Genomic DNA, 16,891 nt, shown 5'->3' with positions numbered 1-16,891 from the left:
CAAGGTTTCCATCCAACGTCGTTGCCTCATGTTTAGGTATCTCTGAGTAAAGATGTACATGAGTCTTTTGTGATCGCAAAAGAACTCAAACTCCTCCTCGTAGAGGTAATGTCTCCAGAGCTTTAATGCAAAGATGACCACCACCAATTTCAGGTCATGCGTGGGGTAGTTTTCTTCGTGTTTTCTCAATTGTCGCGATGCATAGGCAATCACTCTATTCTTTTGCATAAGTACACAACCCAAACCAACATGAGATGCATTGGTGTATATAATATATTTGACCCTTTTGCTTTGGCAATGATAGCATGGGTGCGAATGTCAGCTTCTCCTTTAATTCCTGAAAGGCTGCTTTTGTGTTCTCGTTCCAGGCAAACTTAAGATCTTTTCGAGTGAGTTGAGACAACGGTCTGGCTATCTTGGAAAAATATTTAATGAATCGGCGATAGTAGCCAGCAAGTCCAAGGAAACTCCTCACTTCTTTAACTAAGCCGGGTTGTTCCCAGTCCGGTACCACGGCCACCTTGGTAAGGTCCACGAAAATTCCTTCCTTGGACACCACGTGTCCCAGAAACTTGACTTCTTCTTTCTAGAAGTCGCATGTTCGGTATTGTACAAATAACTGATTCTTCCTGAGAGTATCGAAGACTGCTCGTAGGTGTTCTTCATGATCCTTCCAACTCGAGGAGTATATTAAAATATCATCTATAAACATGATGATGAATCGGTATAGATACGGCCGAAACACCCGGTTCATAAGGTCCATGAACACGGTTGGTGCATTTGTAAGCCCAAATGGCATCACGAGGAACTCGTAGTGCCCAAAACTGGTTCCGAAAGTTGTTTTCTGCACGTCTTCATTTCTAACGCACAACTGATGATACCCGGACTGTAAGCCAATTTTTTAGAAATACTGTGCCCCTTTCAACTGGTCGAGCAGGTCATCTATCCTGGGCAGGGGATACTTATTCTTGATGGTAATGTGATTCAGTTTGCAATAATCAATACACAATTGCAGTGATCCATCTTTCTTCTTTATAAATAACACAGGTACTCCCCAAGGAGATATGCTTGGTCATATGAAACCTGAATTCAACAGATCTTCAATCTGTCTCTTTAACTCCTCCATTTCACATGGAGGCATCGATACGTTGGTAAAGAGATAGGTGTCACACTCAGCACTAAGTCGATGGTAAAATCGATCTCACGCTGAGGAGGTAGCCCAAGGATCTTTTTGAACACATCCATGAAGTCTTGGACTACTGCCATGTTCCCAAATGTCAGACCCCCAACATTTTTCAACAAGGAAGTGTAATAACGGACGAGGAAGGGGTAACTGACCTGAGCTGGAAAAATGAAGGCTGTGCCCTCGGGCCCATGTGTTGTCACTAATCTGGCTTCACAATCGATCTCTGCCTTCATTTTCGTGAGTCAATTCATGCTGAGGATGACGTTGTAATAATATATCGTGGTGACAATTAGGTCAATGCACACCGCTCTGCTCCCTAAATATATTGGGCACTCATTACAAAGCTTTGTGGCATCAGTAAAAGTTCCTGTTGCTGCGATGACTCTCACCCCAACCATAGGAGTAGTGTTCAGCCCTAATCGCTTGATTGTAGAGTATGCTATCATGGAAATAGTGGACCCAGTGTCCACCAACAGAAAAACTGGTGTACCTTGGATGTGAGCAGTGACTTTGAAAACTAAAGGCACTACAGTTGTTGACTCAGATGCTTCAACTGTAAGTGCATGTACCCATGCTTATTGAGAATGATTGGGTTACACTGCCATAGGTCATTGAGGCGGCCTATTTCGAGGTACGGGTGGTTAAAAAAATGGTTGTGCTGGCGGTGCTGATAATAGAAGTGGAGCTGATATAACCCGTGGTGGCTGACGGTTGATCTTCTGAGGTGACGTAAAACCATTGTCCCTCATCTTAGTAAAGCAAAAGGGCTCATTATGGCCCATCTTCTTACAGTAGGCACACCAAAGATTTGATCGCCTCTTCTGGGTCGGTGGAGCCATTAGCCTGGGAGGTGAATCTAGACACGGCCTCTTGCCGAGGAATGGTCAGTTCAGCAATTCAGGCCGAGGCCTTGGGCCCATTGGTATACGTGTTCGAGACACTCTATCTCCATCCTGCTCAGCTCACAGGGACATGTTCAGTAGCTCAGGATAGTTGGGAATGCTAGCGCAACACATCTTAGTATGGATATCAGGCCGCATACCCTCTGAAAATCACCACATTCTCATCGGTTCGTCTCCTAGGATCAATGGAGCATATCTGGCCAGCTCCGTAAAGTGATTCTCGTATTCAGCCGCTGTCATCCCCCCTTATCGGAGGTGAAGAAATTCACTCTCCTTTTCATTACGGTAAGTGAGGAGAAAGTACTTTCCCTGGAAATGAATTTCAAATGCGTCCGATGTCCACACGTATCCCACGGGGACGGTCCGTAGGATGTTGTCCCACCACAAACTAGCCTCCTTCTCGAACATATAAGTAACCACCTCCACTTGCTCTGCTTTAGTACAGTGCAGCGGCTTCAACATCTTGAATATATGATCCAACAAATACTTCACCTCCTCAGGTTGGTGAGTACCCACAAAAGTAGGAGGGCGGAAGCATTGAAAGCGCTCAAACAAGCTACTAGTGTTCATAGCTCCAGCAGGCTACACAGGTGGCATAGGTGGGACCACGTTAATGTTTTGGGTAATGGCCCCTGCAATAATGGCCAAAACTTGCTGTTGTTACTACATTAAGAGCATCATCTGCTCCAACCTATCAGGGGGAGAGGCCGCCTGAAGCATGTGTGGCGTCAATGTAGACGCATGGTTCTGTCCCAAAACTGGTGGTGCACTAGGTGTTGGCCCATTGGTGGGGCCAGTGGCCAGTTGTGAATCCCGCATAGTTCAATATCCGGGCCTAAACTGGGGTCCATATGGCTATCGCTCAGGAGAGGTGCCCCGTCAATCGATCCGCTAAGTGTGAGATGTGCTATATTCTAAGTGCTTTTAGGAGGCATTCCCTATATACAACGTAGGGTGCAACATGTGTAAGATTAGGATAATATTACCCACTTTTTAAAACATTCTACATATTTCAAATCAAAAGAAGCTTCATGCATTTCATTTACTCAAAACTTGTCACAATACATAAGATGTAGTATTACATGAATTATGACAGAAGATGCATGTGAGCTAATTTACCAAAAGCTTTAACACTAACTACCCTAACATCTAACTAAGTCGTCTAGGGATATTACAAAGAAAAGTAAGAACAAAAAAATCAAGAAAACAACGATAACTCATGTCTAGTCCTCTGACTCTGGAGAAGGTGGTGGCACCCCCTTATCCTGCATATAACACAAGAGGGCCTTTAGGGTGCGCGACATCTTCATGAACTTCCTTTTCAGGTATGCTTGGTTCTCCTCGAGTTTCTATTTTAGTTGGGCCTGGTTCTCTTTAATCTTAGCCATGCGGGCTTCTAAGGCGGCCCGATCACGGCGGTCCTCATGTGTAGCAGTAAGAGGTCCCCCATCTGAGTCTTAGGCCTCCCCTTCTTCTTCTTGCCCCACTTCCTCACTATCTTCCCCTTCTTCACTTCCTTCCTCTTCTTCACTGCCTTCTTCTTCTTCTGTCTCTTCTTCTATTTCATCCCCATACTCATCAAGCCGGGCTTGGTGATGCTTAGGGCCAATCCCCATATTGTTGAGTGTAGTCTTGCTGATGAAATGTATTAGGGCATGGTCTTCCATATGGAGTCTGAAGCCGAAGTTTCTGGCGATCTTGCAAATGAGTCGGCTGAAAGGTAGTGAGGAGTCTTCCCTAGTAGATCGTGCAGTGCTGATTATTTGAGCTAAGGCGAGAGTAGGCAACACAACTTGTCTCCCTGTCCAGCTCAATATAGAAAGTCTACTATAAACCTTGTGCATTTTGTGCGGTTGCTCCACCTAGGATACATGTTATACGTGCATATGTGATGGAGTGGGCGAAAATCATCTGTCATCTTAGTTAAAGCGAGGCTATTTCCTCGCCTTCACCGCTCAAGTTGGCCACATAGGAAACATGTGCAGCGATTCCTTTCCCGCTCAGTAGCAAAGTTCGTCTCACTTGCATGTACAACTCTACGTTCTATCCCCATAATACAGGCCATCACATCCACATTGATTATGGCTTCCTGCCCCCCAAAGGGATAGTAAACTGAAGAGGCTCCAACATCGAGTTACATATATGGGCATAGAAGGCTCGTACGGTGCCTTCACTCACATGGGTGTTTCCCTAGAATATGGGACCCCACCCATTCTCTAGAAGGAGATCAATCATGGGATATAATCCAAATAGTTTGTTGTCAACGTGAGCTTTAAACACAACTTTGCGGTTACGGAACTTACCAAGTCCGGTGCCCACCGGTAGAGATGTTTCGAGCGGGATTTGAGGATCGAGATCCCATTTCAATCTTTTCTCTCGCTCGGCACTTGTGCTTGCTTCGGCGCTCGCCTTCTTTCCCGAGCAGCTTGGAAGGCTCGGCCCGACCTCATCCGGGGCCTCTCTCTTCTTGAGTGTGGAAATAGAGAAAATAGTGGTGACTGGCTTAAAAAGATTCATTGAGTTGAAAAGCTTGAAGGATGAGATGGGTTTGTGGGTTTTAAAGGTTATGAGACACAAAAGAGGGCCTTTGTGCTCAAGTGGGTGTGAATAAGGAAAATGGAGAGTTGCAAGAGATGGTTTTTAGAGAAATAATGGTGGAGGGGTGGAAGATGTGGAAGAAATGAGGGGTTTAAATGTATGGAAGGAGAGATTTGAGAGAGAAATGGGGTCTTGGAGGGTTTGGAGGTGTTTGGAAGGTTAGAAAAGGGGTGAAATGAGCAAAAAGGAAAAAGGGGGGTTTATTGGGTGGCCCACATGTGGGAGGGCCACACTTGATCGGCCGGCTGGCCGCTCACCGCCGCCCGTGAGGTGCTACCGTGCCCCGCTGGGAAGGCGGGCAGTGCGCCGCGGCTCCCCTCTGGGGTCGCCGGAGGTGGCTCCGCCCTGGGGCGGTGGCCAACCCCTCCCGGGGTGCCGTGGGTGTGCGTGGGACCCCCCTGGGCCCCATTGGTTTTCACGGTTTGGGTCCTTAGGCCCGCAAGGTCCGTTCTCCTAGCTGTACGCAAACGTATTCATGCCTTTTGGGTCTGTTCTAGTTTTCAACTTCATCGACTTATAGTTTAAACCCGTTGATTGACGACCTAAAAATTGTTGAGATCACTTCACATGATCCAGAACGCGTATGGGCTACACTAGTGCAATCAATCTCGCTTATTGGTGAAATTTTTAGAATCCTAGTTTCTAAATTCTATCACCCCCTTCTTAAGTCAAAGTGCGTCAGAGTGCATCATGTTACCATAACCTAAGTCTAGTTTAATCCAAATCATTTTCTGATACCAACTTGTAACGCCCCGAATTTCGAAGGTCGAGTAAAGCTCTACTCCCGAGATCCAACGCATCACTTACGCAACATGGATAATGATGTTTAGATGTTGTCCATATGAATGTATTAAACATGAGTAGGATTATGCTAAAACAACATATCATACTCTAGAAATAATTAAATTTAAGCAAGAAAAAGACTGAAACACATATATATCAGAACGGTAGAAGTTTTACAACTTCCAGAGTATGATGATGTAATAGGGTTTAATATATACAAGGGTTGTTTCAAAATATACAAAATGTCAAAATGTAAAGTGTTTGACTAATTCATATATCCTTGTAATCCCGTCAAATCAGCATGAGGTCTACATAGACCCGTCAAATAGCTGAACATAGGAGAATTCCTCCTCCTCGTCTATGAAGTCGGGCTCCGCTGCATAGGTTTCGTCATTACCTGCATCTAAACCAGAGAATTGTTGGTGTTTTAAAACACCGTCCCAGGGTGGGAGTGAGTGATCAACTCAGTGGTACTATAAGGCAAGGGTTAACATGTTATCAAGTCATTCAAGCAGTAATGATAAAGCAATACAACAATCACTTCCTATCTACTTTTGTTAATGCAATAGTGGAGTGTAGTAATGATACTTGCTCTCTCACAAAGCTCCCTCACAAGCAACTCCGACAACCAAGTTCGTGCATGAGAACCTCCCTAAAGTGCAACTTCCTCGCCAAAGCACGTACAATGCGGTGCATGGTCGTGTTAGCCAAGTTCTTAATTAAGCTTATTCATACAGCAGGTTCGAGAAGCTAAGGTACCTCCCTTTATATCATTACCCCAAACGAATGATCCATCTAAGGTCATCAATCCTAGTTAACCACATACGATAAGCAAGTTGTAGGGCATCACCCTTAATGAAATAGCAGTTGATAGGCAAATTCAAAAGTTTATACTCGCGGTCACTATGGGAAGGCTCGTCACCTTAGCGTAGGCCGACAGCTCAAACACGGTGTCCCATACCACCATGCCTGGCTCACGAGTTCGGTTCCTCACTGGTCACTACGGGGAGGCTCATCACCCCAGCGTAGGCTGACAGCTCGACCACGGTGTCCCATACCACCATGCCTAGCTCATGAGTCTTAACGGATCATGGTACCATGGTTGAAACGAGTCTTTACATTGGTAAGTGGTACCTTAGATTCAAGCAGTGGTGTCCATATATGGTAAACACACAACAGGCCAATCGGTTTGCTTGGTAAGTTCTATTGGTACAAGTACACGTTGACTTAATTGACATGGAGTGCATAAGCACCCCTTGTGGCCTAACCACTGTCGACAATCGCCATATGACACGGATTCATTGAGTTACCCAATATGGCAAGACTAATTTAGCCACCTATACAAGGATTGTTACTAATCACCTGAGACACGTTGTAGCCCTAATCTTACTCAGATGCAATAGATAGACACATGTGATAATCATATCAACATTTAACAAATAATCTAAATAAAACTCTCATTTGAACATTTCATCAAACACATTAAACATGTCACCAAGCACTTGCATTTTATCCATAAATTGCGTCGCGGTAAGTATGATTTCATGAAAGATACTATACATATGATTAAGTTAATTGAGAATCCTATCTTAATACACTTAATAAATACAAATCATCAACATTTTCTCATTTAGACATTTTATCAAACACTTAGGTTACACTTCACAAAATACATAGACTAGGTGAGTTACACCATGTGTTTTAGTAAATCCTTATACAATGAGGTCAGCATGCATATAATAATAATGAATCCTAGATCAATAGACATGATAAACACAAATCATATTTTCACATTCATTCATGCATTTCAACAAACACATAAGATTCATATTTTGTTCAACATAGTTCACACATGTATATTGTATCGAAAATGGCATAACTAAGATCGTATGACAACAATCAAGTCAGACATAAATCATTGCTGACATTAAAAGCATTGAAAACCATAACCTAAGCATTTGTAGTCCGCACCTTTCGTCGAAATACATGATTCGGACTCGGTTCGAATCTTATGTTCCCGAAAATGGAACGGCGGGCACCTAAACAATGAAACAGGTTAGCTATTTCATCGATTGCTCTATTTGAATTTCTAAATCAAGATTAGGGTTAGGATTTCTTACCCAAATTGTAATAGGAAACGATTGTGTATCGAAGTGGGGAGGTGAATTCGAGTGGTGGAGTCGTGGGAAAGAATCCCAGCAACGAGCTCTCTATTTCTCTCCTCTCCTTACTCTTTTCTCTTCTTTTCTCTCTTCTCTCTCCTAGGGTTAGAGAAATTCGTATGGAATAGAAATGGGGTGGTTAAGGGCTATATATGGGCCTAGAACTGATGGAAGTGGCCCCATGGCCATGGTATACCTAGTTTGTATCCAAAGGGCATCTATTTCGGGTAGACCAGGCTCATTTGTGGGTCCATTACTCACTTATGGCATAGGGTAAGTCCCCTGACAATGGATCTATGCCAGGATATGTTTTCGGTGCGATCGGTTAAGCGGATCGATCGTGAAGGACCTGTGTTAGATCAACGGTCATAGTCATTTGATCGGGGCCACAAGTATACAGATACGTGCAGGGAAATTTTCCTATTCCATGGGTGAAGTTTGGTCAGAAATTGAGGGCCTAAAATTCTCAATTTTACTTGTGAGTGAGTAGCCCAATTCACTTAAGTTTTAATACCCTTTTCTAAGGATATTCGTGTTTCTCACACACTTCACTCAGCATTCAAATTGGACATTTTCGAACACCATTTGGGCTTGATTCTTAGGATGGTTGTCAAGCCCAATAAGATGGTCATAACCATATAGTTTTGCAGTCATCGGACTTTTGATGTGCGGTCCAGGTCCGATACGGAGTTTAAATGTGCTCCCGGGAGCGACAAGCTCTTTTGGTTTCTCCTAGGTTTTTATATAGTGTTGAGTCAGTGATATTAATAGTTTTGGGTCTTTTCATTTGTGTAAATGGCGGTTCAAGCTAAATCCACCGAGTAATTTGGTTTAGTACTTAATTAATCTCCGTCTAATTTCTACAGAATACGGTCCTCAGGGATTTCTGCCTGAGGTGGTACTCGGGCCTTTGTACAGATTTTTCTGAGACGTTATATCTACTATCCAATGGATTTTATCATCCTGGATACTCAGCCCATCATAGACATGAGAACTCAAATCCCTTTTATACTTGGCTGCCCATTCCATGCTACATCCAATGCGATCATCAATTGTAGGAATGGGGTCATGAATTTGTCTTTTGGAAATATGACATTGGAGCTCAATATCTTTTTCGACATGAGCAGATAGGTAGAGGATGATGACGAGGCCCATGACATTAATGTGACATGATTAGGGAGATGGATGCCTTGCTTGATGCTGTGCTGGTACTTGAAGTTAACTGGTAGAGGCCATAATTTGAAAAATTACCTTAAACTAATGTTATGCCTCTACTTCTAGCCTCAAAGCACTGAAGCTTTACTTAAAAATTTTACCCTCTGATCTTAAATATGTTTATTTAGGTCAAGATAAGACATACTCAGTAGTGATTTCTTCCAGTATGCTTATTTCTACTCTCATTGAGCACAAAGGAGCCCTTGGATGGTCGATTGCGGACCACAAGGGAATTGACCCTTTGATTTTTACTCACCGCATTCATCTTGAGGATAAGGCGAAGACCTCCTAGCAACCACAACATAGATTAAATTCAAACATGAAGGAAGTGATTAAGGCCGAGGTACTTAAGTTATTGGATGTGGGTATTATATACCCCATATCCGACAGCCAATGGGTGTGTCCAACTCAGGAGGTTCCTAAGAAGTACGGAATCACCATTGTAGTCAATACTAATACGAACTCATGTCAACTAGAGTTACTACAAGTTGGAGAATGTGCATTAACTACAGGAAGTTGAATACATTCATGAGAAAGGACCACTTTCCTTTACCCTTCATTGATTAAATTTTAGAAAGGTTAGCTGGTCATTCTTACTGTTGTTTCCTTGACGGGTATTCAGGCTACAATCAGATAGAGATAGCTTTTAAAGATTAGGAAAAGACAATGTTCACATGTCCTGAGGCACCCTTGCTTACCGAATTGTTATTCGAAATGTGTAATGCCCCGGCCACTTTTCAGCGATGCATGTTGAGTATTTTCTCTGACTTGGTGGGGTAATATTTAGAGGTCTTCACGGATGACTTCTCTATCATTGACCCATCCTTTAGTGAATGTCTGGAAATTTTGAAAAATGTGCTGAAACGATGTGATTGAAAGAATTTGGTACTAAATTGGGAGAAGTGTCATTTCATGGTTCATAAGGAAATTGTTCTTGGACATATCATCTCGTTCAAGGGAATTGAAGTAGATAAAGCTAAAATTGATCGCATCTCTAACCTACCTCCACCCAAGAGCATACGAGACGTGCGATCCTTCTTAGGACACATCGAATTTTATAGATGATTCATAAAGGACTTTAGTCACCTCTCTCATCCTTTATGCAATCTACTTCAAAAAGATGTACCATATGAGTGGACTAAGTAATGCCAAGAAGCTCTCACTAAGCTCAAAGGCATGTTAACTACCACACCCATCATGTAGCCACCCGATTGGAGCATACCTTTTGAGATTATATGTGATGCATCTGACTATGCTATTAGGGCGGTGTTAGGCTAGAGAAAAGAGAAGAAACCCTATGTTATTCACTATGTAAGTAGAACTTTAAATCCTGACCAAGTGAATTACTCTACTACGGAGAAGGAACTCCTAACTGTAGTATTCGCTTTAGACAAATTTAAGTCCTACTTAATTGGATCCAAGATCATCATTTATAATGATCATACAATACTTAGGTACCTTCTTTCTAAGAATGATGCTAAGCTCCGCCTGGTAAGATGGATCCTCTTACTCCGGGAATTTAATTTAGAAATAAAAGATAAAAAGGGAGTAGAGAACATAGTGGCTGACCATCTTTCACGACTTAATCTTCTTGATTCCCTTGAAACAACACCTATAAACGACATGTTCCCTGATGAACAACTGTTTAAACTCTCCCAATTACCTTGGTTTCCTAATATTGCTACTTATCGGGCCACAAGTTTCACGCCAACTCATTGGATTGCGCAAGATAAGAAAAAAAATCTTTATTAAGGTATGCAAATTCTTCTGAGATGACCCATATTTATTCAAACATTGCCCAGATCAAATTCTAAGGAGATGTGTGCCAGACAATGAACATCAAAGTGTCATCTCCTTCTGTCACTCTCAGGCCTGTGGTGGTCACTTTTCTGATAAAAAGACCATGACCAAAATTTTACAGTGTGGCTTTTACTGGCCCACTATGTTTAAGGACACTCATGAGTTTTGCAAAGCTTGTGAGTTTTGTCAGAAATTGGGAGCGTTGTCCCGTAGAAATATGATGTCTCTAAATCCCATTCTGATATTGAAGCAAGCATCAATTTCATGGGGCCATTCCACCAATCCTTTGAGAACTTATACATTTTGCTAGCACTAGACTATGTCACTAAATGGGTCGAAGCGATCCCATGCCGGAACAATGACCATCGAACGGTCATTCGATTCTTAAAATAAAACATCCTTTCCTAATTCGAAACACCTCGGGCCATTATTAGTAATGGAGGTTCACACTTTTGTAATAGGCCATTCGAGAACTTAATGAAGAAATATGGCATCTCTCAAAAGGTGAGCACTCCATACCACCCGCAGACAAGTAGGTAAGCTAAAATTTTTAATAGTGAGATTAAACATATTTTCGAGAAAACGGTTAACCCTGATCATAAGGATTGCTCAATCCATTTGACTGATGCTTTATGGGCATACCATATAGCTTTTAAGACCCCCATTGGAATGTCTCCTTTTAGATTCGTCTATGGGAAGGCTTGCCACCTGCTTGTAGAGTTGAAAAATAGAGACTATTGGGCTATTAAAAATCTAAACTTTAACTTGGATGACGCTGGCTCGCTACACAAGCTACAACTGAACGAACTTGAGGAAATCTAGAATGATGCATATGAGAACTCGACAATTTATAAGAATAGGATGAAGGTGTTCCATGACAACAACATCCTTCGAAAAATCGTTCTTGACTGGTTAAAAAGTCCTTTTGTACAATTCTCAGTTACATCTTTTTTCGGGTAAACTCCGATCTCGTTGGACCAGTCCTTTCACTATTACTAATGTTTAAAATCATGGGGCTATCGAGATAAGGAATCCAACGAATGACAATGCTTTCAAAGTGAACGAACATCAGTTAAAGCCATTTGTTGAGAAATTTGATTAAGAGGACATGTCCATTCCTCTGATTAATCCTGTTTACTAGGATTGACCTCCTAGTCTGATCGAGGTGTAGTTAGGTTTATTGCTTTCATAGGATTTAGGACTAGAATAGTTTGCTTTTCGCTTATCTAGTCTTCACGCTAACCCATATTCACGTTGAGATCCTTAGCAAAGCCTCAAAATTCCTTCTTCAGGTACTACCTTTCCATTGCTTCTCCTTTCTTTTCGTTTCCTCTTTTACATTACATGCTTATTTCCTTTACATAGAGGACAATGTAGATTTTAAGTTGGGGGGGTGTGGATACTAATCAGTGCTTTCTTAGTTTTGAGTAAAAAAATTTAATTTTTAATGTTTTGAGTTGAAATCTGTTTGAAAAATGATAATTTATGCACTTAAGAATGTTTTGAGTATAATGAGATAAAGATTGAATTTTAAATTGTTGGAGTTTGATCAGCTAAGTAATCTATCACCTATAGTTCTTGCATTCAATTGATTAAGAGGAAGTTTGAATATCATATTAATCTAAGAAATAAGACACTTCAAATTGCTTTCCATGAGTGTGCTGAAATTTCTAATTGTTAGCATGAGAATCATTGATAGATGTTGAGAATTGAGTCTGGAGAATTTTATCTACCTTAAAAAGTTGAAAAGAACCAGTTAAAAAACAAAAGATCGACAAAAAGGTCATGAATGGTGAAAAGACTAGACTGAAAAGAATAAAAAAGAATGTACAGTCTGAAAAGAAAAAGAATGAATAGAAAAAGACCGTCGATATAAAATCAAAAACTAAAAAAAGAAGAAAAGGGGGATAAGTTTAGAATCAGTACTTAAGTTTTTAACTAATATTGATTTGGTGAGCATGGCTAACATTATGACATGATAGTATTCTTAGGAGAAGCTTATTTTCACTAAGCACATTGAAAAGCTTGATATATGAACTTAAGCTATGATTTAATCGATAAAGAACTTATTTGACTGATTGCTTAGATGATTCGGCTCTAGGTTTTCAAAATCACACTTTCTCACCTTAATTCTACTCATTCATACTTGATTGCATATAGGGTTGATTTCTGAAAAGGATTTGAGCATTGAGAAGTGAGAAGTACTTCACACATGTTTTGCTCAGGACTAGCAAAATGCTGGTTGGGGAGTGTGTTGAGTGTCAAATATTACATATTTTCCCTTATTTATATCTTGGTTTTATTAACATAATAATGCTTAATGGTATATTTTATACATGTTTGTGCTGCAAGGTTAGTTTAAGAGCTTGATTGAAAATAATGTTAAAAGTGTAGATTTGACACTTAAGAATCACCAAGGCAAAGAATAGATCTTTGGAGACCACGATTGAAGATTTCAAGACCCCAAGATTCAAGAAAACCGAGTGGAGAAAGAAGGAAGTGCAGAAATTAGTGCAGAAATTCATGTAGAAATTCACAAAATCTGAGCTTTTATGTCATCGAAGGTTGTTCGATGACATCAAAGTCAGTCTTCGATGACATTGAAGGTTATTCGATGAATTCGAAAAAAATATAGAAAAATTGAGTTTGGTTGCTGGACAAATTAGATGCAGTTCTCGATGACAACAAACTTTTACAGATTTTTGGAGCAACTCGTTGGAACACTCTGGACACATTCTCGATTCATCGAAGGTAGTTCGATGACATCGAAGGAAGTTCGATGACATGAAAAGTTATGCAGTGCGAAAGGTGTTACGTAGTGTAAAAAGGCGCGACTTCCGGATTCAAGTTCCATTCAAGTTCCTTTCGATGACATCAAAAGCTTTTAGATGACATCCAAGGAGTTACACAGAGTTACGCGAACTGCATAAATTTGAGGCAGTTTTGCAAATCTATGTGGATAAGACTATAAATATTGGTTTCCTAAAGACTTTTAGGGATATCTAGGGTTTCAAGGAGTAGAGCAAAAGGGTAGAGCAGCCTCCTAAGAGTTTTGTTGAGGGTCAAATATTGCATATTGGACCCTATTTATTACTTGGTTTTATGAACATGATAATGTTTAATATTCTATTTTAATCATGTTTGTATTACAAGGTGAATTTAAGAGAATGGATTGAAAAGGATGCTAAAAGCATGAATTTAACACTCAAGAATCACCAAAGCCAAGATTGGATCTAATGAAACCAAGAATGAAGAATGCACATACTGAAGATCTAAGAAAATTAAGTCAAGAATGAAGAAAATCGAAGTTTTGAAGTGAAATTCGGACATCTTTGACTAGTCCTGCCTCCGGCTTGACCAGTCCTGGCCTCGACTCTACCAGTCCTAGCTACGCACGACAAGTCCTAGATTTTGTTCCACCAGTCGAGGCTCGACCGGTTGAAGGTGTCTCGACTCGAACTCCAATGACTAAATACTCAAAAATCCCATCATCCTCGACTAGTCGAAGGAAACCCTTGACCGGTCGAAGGTGACCCTCGACGAATTAAGGGATGTCCTCGACCAGTCCTAGGTTACGCAGCTAGCACACAAAGTGCGGAAATTTGAAGAGGTTTCCAAAAATTTCCAACTCGGTGCGAAAGTCTATGGCCTAAACTATAAATAGGGGTCCCTAGGGCATCCCTAAGCATCTCTAGGGTTTAAGGAGTGGAGATAAAGAGTGGAGCTGCAGTCCGGGAGTTCTTCTTCTTTCTCTTTAGTTGGTCCTTTTGTCTTATTTAAGAGTCTTTAGTTCAATCATTCTATGGTTAGCTAAACCTCTTAGCTAGGTTTAAGAGGTGAAGCTTGTAGCGTGATTGGGATGTTTGCTTTGTTTTGATTCATGTTTTATTGAACTCTCTTGGATTCTAGTTTGATTATGAAGGAATATTTTTAGTTTTTAATAGTTTGTTGTGACTCAAATTACAATAGATTTGCGATAGTTTGAGATATCTTCTTTTCATGTATTGAGATTGTGAATTCAGAAAATCCTGTTGTTCACCATCGTCCCATGGGCATGATTGGGTGATGGAATCCTTCCTAACTTTCATAATTCTCTTATGATTGGTTGTGGGTTTGGTAAATTGTTGTTGTTTGCCGTGTCTCCTGGGCATGGTTAGGTGACAGAATCACTTCCAAAACCTCACCACTCTCATCCATTGATGATTAGATCCATGAGAAGTTTAGAGATCTGACAAATCTCTTCTTGCCAACTGGCTAAGATAGGACTCTGAATACAGTTGTGTCCTTGAATCATGCAAGGTAACTTCCGAAATGCTACAAGTGGATCCTTGGCACCCTACTTACCTCCTTTAATTTTATTAGTTTTAATTACTTTAATCACAATTACTCTTCAAATATTCCAGATTAGGTTTTCTTCTTTTTCTAGTTCTAGTTCTAGTTGCTCTCAGAAGACACATGAGTTCAGTCCCTATGGATTCGACCTCGGTCTCACCGAGATTATTACTACATCGCGACCCTACACTTGAGGTTGTGAACAAGTTTTTCTTCCTTTCTCTCCTAATTTTAATGCTTTCTTTGAGGATTTTAGATTCAATCATGTCTATGGTTGGCTAAACCTCTTAGCTAGGGCTAAGAGGAGAAGCTTGTAACGTGTTGGGATATTTTTCTTTCTTTGATTCTTGTTCTTGATGAACCTCATTGATTTGAATTTGATTTTAAAGGAATATTTTCAACTTTCTAGTATTTATTATGACTTAAATTGTAATAGATGCTACAATAGCTTTGGATATCTTCTTTTCCTGTATTGAGATTGTGGGATTGGTAAATCCTACTATTCACCATCGTCTCCTGGGCATGGTAGGGTGATGGAATCCCTTCCAAACATCATGATCCTCATCCATTGAGAATTAGGTAAATGAAAGTTCAGATTTGATTTATTTGCCACATTTTCCAATTGGATAGGATAGGACTCCAATTCCAATTGTGTTCCTTGAATTAAGTAAGAAAACATCCTGATAGCTACAAGTGGATCCTTGGCACCCTAGTTCCCACTTTTAAATTCATAAGTTTCAATCAACTTTATTCATAATTACTCTCTTATTCCAGATATAGATTTAGATCTTCTTCTAGTTCTACTTCTAGTTGTTTTCAGAATACGCACAAGATTAGTCCGTGTGGATTCGACCTCAGTCTCATCAAGATTATTACTACATCGCGACCCTACACTTGGGGTTCTGAACAGGGGGAAAAGTTCAAGTGGTGAAATTGTGTTTGGTTCGGTGTTGCCAATGACTTTTGATTGTGATATGGTCTTCACATTGTCATCCAACTTTCAGGCGAAGCCCATTCAACCAAACATAATGGCCGGTGATGTAGAAGAATATACTCCTCTGGTAATCATACAACTTGCTTCTTTCCCATTCGAAGAGAGTAAGGAAAGTGAATCCAAAGTTGACAAAGCTCCACATGTCGACATAGTTACCGTCGCGGTCGGGGGTGTATCCAAAAGGGTAATTATCGATAAGCCCACCTGTGACATAACACAACACCTTAAGCCATTACACATATCGGCTCATTTGGAAGAATGCCCGATTACCTTAATTTTGGTGAATAATGGGCTGCAGTGAACTTGTTGTCATGGAGAATGATGGCCAAGTTAGGAAAGACCACCACCGATCTGATCTTGTCAGAAGTGACAATTAGCAATTTTGTCGGCCATATCATGAACACACGCACAATGTCTTGCCAGTCGATCTGACTGTGGGCACCAAAATAGTCTTGGCACCATTTTTCATTGTGAATACTTCATCAAGCTATAACATGCTATTGGGGAGAGATGGGATCCATTCTTTTCGTGTAGCCCATCCTCTCTTCACTAGTTTGTGATTTTTTTAAAATCAAAATAAGGTCAAGCTAGTGCTGGCTGACAATAAACCTTTCTTGGCCACGTCGAATGCCAATGAGGCTTATTACTATTGTGAAACAATGGGACCTATCAGATTCGCCGGGAGAAATAAGTTTGAACGCCCTATTGGGATTACAGTAAAAAAGAACCCAGATAGCATTGTGCAGGCTATTCCGGAGATCACCCGAATCAATGATGCCCGACCAAAGGACATTGTCTTATATCGACAAGCCTCCTGCGGCACCATTAAAGAGATCCCATGATTAGGATGCCAAAGAATGAAGCAAATTGGGATGAATTTGTGGCCAGAATAAAAAGGCTCGAAGAAATCCTAAAGGAA

Source organism: Magnolia sinica, chromosome 1, assembly GCF_029962835.1.
Source record: "Magnolia sinica isolate HGM2019 chromosome 1, MsV1, whole genome shotgun sequence".
Lineage (NCBI taxonomy): Eukaryota > Viridiplantae > Streptophyta > Magnoliopsida > Magnoliales > Magnoliaceae > Magnolia > Magnolia sinica.
Note: the sequence above shows the minus strand (reverse complement) of the source record.